The following is a 4828-nucleotide window of genomic DNA, read 5'->3' as shown; positions in this document are numbered from 1 at the left end:
TGCGAGATAAAATGACAAGAAGGACCACTCGGGAGTGGATTTTTTGGAAAATCGCGCCCTGCCCATCGCGTAGCGATGGGTTTGGATCAGATCTCCGTTTGGATTGGGATCGGAAGGACGCTAGTATGTCGCTCTAGGATTATTTGAATTTTAAGTAATTGGTTTGATGGGTGCGATCATACCAGCACTAATGCACCGGATCCCATCAGAACTCCGCAGTTAAGCGTGCTTGGGCGAGAGTAGTACTAGGATGGGAGACCTCCTGGGAAGTCCTCGTGTTGCACCCCTCGTTTTTGTTTTTTCCGCCTTGCGAGAAAAATTGACAAGAAGGACCACTCGGGAGTGGATTTTTAGGAAAATCGCGCCCTGCCCATCGCGTAGCGATGGGTTTGGATCAGATCTCCGTTTGGATTGGGGTCGGAAGGACGCTAGTATGTCGCTCTAGGATTATTTGAATTTTAAGTAATTAGTTTGATGGGTGCGATCATACCAGCACTAATGCACCGGATCCCATCAAAACTCTGCAGTTAAGCGTGCTTGGGCGAGAGTAGTACTAGGATGGGTGACCTCCAGGGAAGTCCTCGTGTTGCACCCCTCGTTTTTGTTTTTTCCGCCTTGCGAGATAAATTGACAAGAAGGACCACTCGGGGGTGGATTTTTTGGGAAAATCGTGCCACCCATCAGCGTGGCGATGAGTTTTGAATGAATCTCGGATTTGGATTGGGGTCGGAAGGACGCTAGTATGTCGCTCAAGGATTATTTGAATTTTATGTATTTAGTTTGATGGGTGCGATCATACCAGCACTAATGCACCGGATCCCATCAGAACTCCGCAGTTAAGCGTGCTTGGGCGAAAGTAGTACTAGGATGGGTGACCTCCTGGGAAGTCCTCGTGTTGCACCCCTCGTTTTTGTTTTTTCCGCCTTGCGAGATAAATTGACAAGAAGGACCACTCGGGAGTGGATTTTCCGGGAAATCTCGCCCTGCCCATCGCGTAGCCATGGGTTTGGATCAGATCTCCGTTTGGATTGGGATCGGAAGGACGCTAGTATGTCGCTCAAGGATTATATGAATTTTAAGTAATTAGTTTGATGAGTGCGATCATACCAGCACTAATGCACCGGATCCCATCAGAACTCCGCAGTTAAGCGTGCTTGGGCGAGAGTAGTACTAGGATGGGTGACCTCCTGGGAAGTCCTCGTGTTGCACCTCTCGTTTTTGTTTTCTCCGCCTTGCGAGATAAATTGACAAGAAGGACCACCGAGGGGTGGATTTTTTGAGAAAATCTCGCCACGCCCCGCCAGCGTAGCAATGGGTTTGGATCAGTTCTCCGTTTGGATTGGGATCGGAAGGACGCTAGTATGTCGCTCAAGGATTATATGAATTTTAAGTAATTAGTTTGATGAGTGCGATCATACCAGCACTAATGCACCGGATCCCATCAGAACTCCGCAGTTAAGCGTGCTTGGGCGAGAGTAGTACTAGGATGGGTGACCTCCTGGGAAGTCCTCGTGTTGCCCCCCTAGTTTTTGTTTTTTCCGCCTTGCGAGATAAATTGACAAGAAGGAGCACTCGGGAGTGGATTTTTGGGAAAATCTCGCCCTGCCCATCGCGTAGCCATGGGTTTGGATCAGATCTCCGTTTGGATTGGGATCGGAAGGACGCTAGTATGTCGCTCAAGATTATATGAATTTTAAGTAATTAGTTTGATGGGTGCGATCATACCAGCACTAATGCACCGGATCCCATCAGAACTCCGCAGTTAAGCGTGCTTGGGCGAGAGTAGTACTAGGATGGGTGACCTCCTGGGAAGTCCTCGTGTTGCACCCCTCGTTTTTGTTTTTTCCGCCTTGTGAGATAAATTGACAAGAAGGACCACTCGGGAGTGGATTTTTCGGGAAATCTCGCCCTGCCCATCGCGTAGCCATGGGTTTGGATCAGATCTCCGTTTGGATTGGGATCGGAAGGACGCTAGTATGTCGCTCAAGGATTATATGAATTTTAAGTAATTAGTTTGATAGGTGCGATCATACCAGCACTAATGCACCGGATCCCATCAGAACTCCGCAGTTAAGCGTGCTTGGGCGAGAGTAGTACTAGGATGGGTGACCTCCGGGGAAGTCCTCGTGTTGCACACCTCGTTTTTATTTTTTCGCCTTGCGAGAATGACAGAAAAGGACCTTTCGAAGTGGATTTTTGGAAAATGGCATACGCCTCGGCGTAGCGACAGGTTTTGGATCAGATCTCCGTTTGGATTGGGATGGGAAGGACGCTAGTATGTCGCTCAAGGATTATTTGAATTTTAAGTAATTAGTTTGATGGGTGCGATCATACCAGCACTAATGCACCGGATCCCATCAGAACTCAGCAGTTAAGCGTGGTTGGGCGAGAGTAGTACTAGGATGGGTGACCTCTGGGGAAGTCCTCGTGTTGCACCCCTCGTTTTTATTTTTTCCGCCTTGCGAGATAAATTGACAAGAAGGACCACTCGGGAGTGGATTTTTGAGAAAATCTCGCCCTGCCCATCGCGTAGCCATGGGTTTTGGATCAGATCTCCGTTTGGATTGGGATCGGAAGGACGCTAGTATGTCGCTCAAGGATTATATGAATTTTAAGTAATTAGTTTGATGGGTGCGATCATACCAGCACTAATGCACCGGATCCCATCAGAACTCCGCAGTTAAGCGTGCTTGGGCGAGAGTAATACTAGGATGGGTGACCTCCTGGGAAGTCCTCGTGTTGCACCCCTCGTTTTTGTTTTCTCCGCCTTGCGAGATAAATTGACAAGAAGGACCACTCGGGAGTGGATTTTTGAGAAAATCTCGCCCTGCCCATCGCGTAGCCATGGGTTTTGGATCAGATCTCCGTTTGGATTGGGATCGGAAGGACGCTAGTATGTCGCTCAAGGATTATATGAATTTTAAGTAATTAGTTTGATGGGTGCGATCATACCAGCACTAATGCACCGGATCCCATCAGAACTCAGCAGTTAAGCGTGGTTGGGCGAGAGTAGTACTAGGATGGGTGACCTCCGGGGGAGTCCTCGTGTTGCACCCCTCGTTTTTATTTTTTCCGCCTTGCGAGATAAATTGACAAAAAGGACCACTCGGGAGTGGATTTTTAGGAAAATCGCGCCCTGCCCATCGCGTAGCGATGGGTTTGGATCAGATCTCCGTTTGGATTGGGATCGGAAGGACGCTAGTATGTCGTTCTAGGATTATTTGAATTTTAAGTAATTAGTTTGATGGGTGCGATCATACCAGCACTAATGCACCGGATCCCATCAGAACTCCGCAGTTAAGCGTGCTTGGGCGAGAGTAGTACTAGGATGGGTGACCTCCTGGAAGTCCTCGTGTTGCACCCCTCGTTTTTGTTTTCTCCGCCTTGCGAGATAAATTGACAAGAAGGACCACTCGGGGGTGGATTTTTGGGAAAATCTCGCCCTGCCCATCGCGTAGCCATGGGGTTTGGATCAGATCTCCGTTTGATTGGGATCGGAAGGACGTTGGCATGTCGCTCAAGGATTATGAATTTTAAGTAATTAGTTTGATGGGTGCGATCATACCAGCACTAATGCACCGATCCCATCAGAACCTGCAGTTGCGTTTGGGCGAGAGTAGTAACAGGGATGGGTGACCCTCCTGGAAGTCCTCGTGTTAAACCCTCGTTTTTGTTTTCCGCCTTGCGAGATAAATTGACAAGAAGGACCACTGGGGGGTGGATTTTTGAGAAAATCTCGCCCTGCCCATCGCGTAGCAATGGGTTTGGATCAGTTCTCCGTTTGGATTGGGATCGGAAGGACGCTAGTATGTCGCTCAAGGATTATATGAATTTTAAGTAATTAGTTTGATGGGTGCGATCACACCAGCACTAATGCACCGGATCCCATCAGAACTCCGCAGTTAAGCGTGCTTGGGCGAGAGTAGTACTAGGATGGGTGACCTCCTGGGAAGTCCTCGTGTTGCACCTCTCGTTTTTGTTTTTTCCGCCTTGCGAGATAAATTGACAAGAAGGAGCACTCGGGAGTGGATTTTTGGGAAAATCTCGCCCTGCCCATCGCGTAGCCATGGGTTTGGATCAGATCTCCGTTTGAATTGGGATCGGAAGGACGCTAGTATGTCGCTCAAGGATTATATGAATTTTAAGTAATTAGTTTGATGGGTGCGATCATACCAGCACTAATGCACCGGATCCCATCAGAACTCCGCAGTTATGCGTGCTTGGGCGAGAGTAGTACTAGGATGGGTGACCTCCTGGGAAGTCCTCGTGTTGCACCCCTCGTTTTTGTTTTTTCCGCCTTGCGAGATAAATTGACAAGAAGGAGCACTCGGGAGTGGATTTTTGGGAAAATCTCGCCCTGCCCATCGCGCAGCCATGGGTTTGGATCAGATCTCCGTTTGGATTGGGATCGGAAGGACGCTAGTATGTCACTCAAGGATTATATGAATTTTAAGTAATTAGTTTGATGGGTGCGATCATACCAGCACTAATGCACCGGATCCCATCAGAACTCCGCAGTTAAGCGTGCTTGGGCGAGAGTAGTACTAGGATGGGTGACCTCCTGGGAAGTCCCCGTGTTGCACCCCTCGTTTTTGTTTTTTCCGCCTTGCGAGAGGAATTGACAATAAGGACAACTCGGGAGTGGATTTTTGGGAAAATCTCGCCCTGCCCATCGCGTAGCCATGGGTTTGGATCAGATCTCCGTTTGGATTGGGATCGGAATGACGCTAGTATGTCGCTCAAGGATTATATGAATTTTAAGTAATTAGTTTGATGGGTGCGATCATACCAGCACTAATGCATCAACCACTGAACTCCGCAAAGTTAA

General features: G+C 48.5%; 14 non-coding genes across 14 annotated transcripts; all 14 read left to right on the top strand.

The window, feature by feature from the left end:
• Positions 1-168: 168 nt before the first annotated feature.
• On the top strand, positions 169-287 carry LOC118347861. The gene has a single exon (XR_004801005.1). It is a non-coding gene; the product is annotated as a 5S ribosomal RNA (ribosomal RNA).
• A 189-nt stretch (positions 288-476) lies between these two features.
• LOC118347856 lies at positions 477-595 on the top strand. The gene has a single exon (XR_004801000.1). It is a non-coding gene; the product is annotated as a 5S ribosomal RNA (ribosomal RNA).
• Positions 596-785: 190 nt separating this feature from the next.
• Positions 786-904, top strand: LOC118347758. Its single transcript, XR_004800925.1, has one exon. It is a non-coding gene; the product is annotated as a 5S ribosomal RNA (ribosomal RNA).
• A 189-nt stretch (positions 905-1093) lies between these two features.
• On the top strand, positions 1094-1212 carry LOC118347797. The gene has a single exon (XR_004800944.1). It is a non-coding gene; the product is annotated as a 5S ribosomal RNA (ribosomal RNA).
• Positions 1213-1404: 192 nt separating this feature from the next.
• LOC118347830 lies at positions 1405-1523 on the top strand. Its single transcript, XR_004800977.1, has one exon. It is a non-coding gene; the product is annotated as a 5S ribosomal RNA (ribosomal RNA).
• A 188-nt stretch (positions 1524-1711) lies between these two features.
• On the top strand, positions 1712-1830 carry LOC118347847. Its single transcript, XR_004800991.1, has one exon. It is a non-coding gene; the product is annotated as a 5S ribosomal RNA (ribosomal RNA).
• Positions 1831-2019: 189 nt separating this feature from the next.
• On the top strand, positions 2020-2138 carry LOC118347854. The gene has a single exon (XR_004800998.1). It is a non-coding gene; the product is annotated as a 5S ribosomal RNA (ribosomal RNA).
• Positions 2139-2320: 182 nt separating this feature from the next.
• LOC118347870 lies at positions 2321-2439 on the top strand. Its single transcript, XR_004801014.1, has one exon. It is a non-coding gene; the product is annotated as a 5S ribosomal RNA (ribosomal RNA).
• A 190-nt stretch (positions 2440-2629) lies between these two features.
• Positions 2630-2748, top strand: LOC118347769. The gene has a single exon (XR_004800927.1). It is a non-coding gene; the product is annotated as a 5S ribosomal RNA (ribosomal RNA).
• A 190-nt stretch (positions 2749-2938) lies between these two features.
• Positions 2939-3057, top strand: LOC118347742. Its single transcript, XR_004800909.1, has one exon. It is a non-coding gene; the product is annotated as a 5S ribosomal RNA (ribosomal RNA).
• Positions 3058-3246: 189 nt separating this feature from the next.
• Positions 3247-3364, top strand: LOC118347851. Its single transcript, XR_004800995.1, has one exon. It is a non-coding gene; the product is annotated as a 5S ribosomal RNA (ribosomal RNA).
• Positions 3365-3851: 487 nt separating this feature from the next.
• On the top strand, positions 3852-3970 carry LOC118347786. The gene has a single exon (XR_004800933.1). It is a non-coding gene; the product is annotated as a 5S ribosomal RNA (ribosomal RNA).
• Positions 3971-4159: 189 nt separating this feature from the next.
• LOC118347819 lies at positions 4160-4278 on the top strand. The gene has a single exon (XR_004800966.1). It is a non-coding gene; the product is annotated as a 5S ribosomal RNA (ribosomal RNA).
• Positions 4279-4467: 189 nt separating this feature from the next.
• Positions 4468-4586, top strand: LOC118347872. Its single transcript, XR_004801016.1, has one exon. It is a non-coding gene; the product is annotated as a 5S ribosomal RNA (ribosomal RNA).
• The last annotated feature ends 242 nt before the right edge of the window (positions 4587-4828 follow it).

The sequence above is a fragment of the Juglans regia genome, chromosome 2 (genome assembly GCF_001411555.2).
Source record: "Juglans regia cultivar Chandler chromosome 2, Walnut 2.0, whole genome shotgun sequence".
Classification (NCBI taxonomy): Eukaryota; Viridiplantae; Streptophyta; class Magnoliopsida; order Fagales; family Juglandaceae; genus Juglans; species Juglans regia.
Note: the sequence above shows the minus strand (reverse complement) of the source record. Positions and strands in the feature narration are given on the sequence as shown.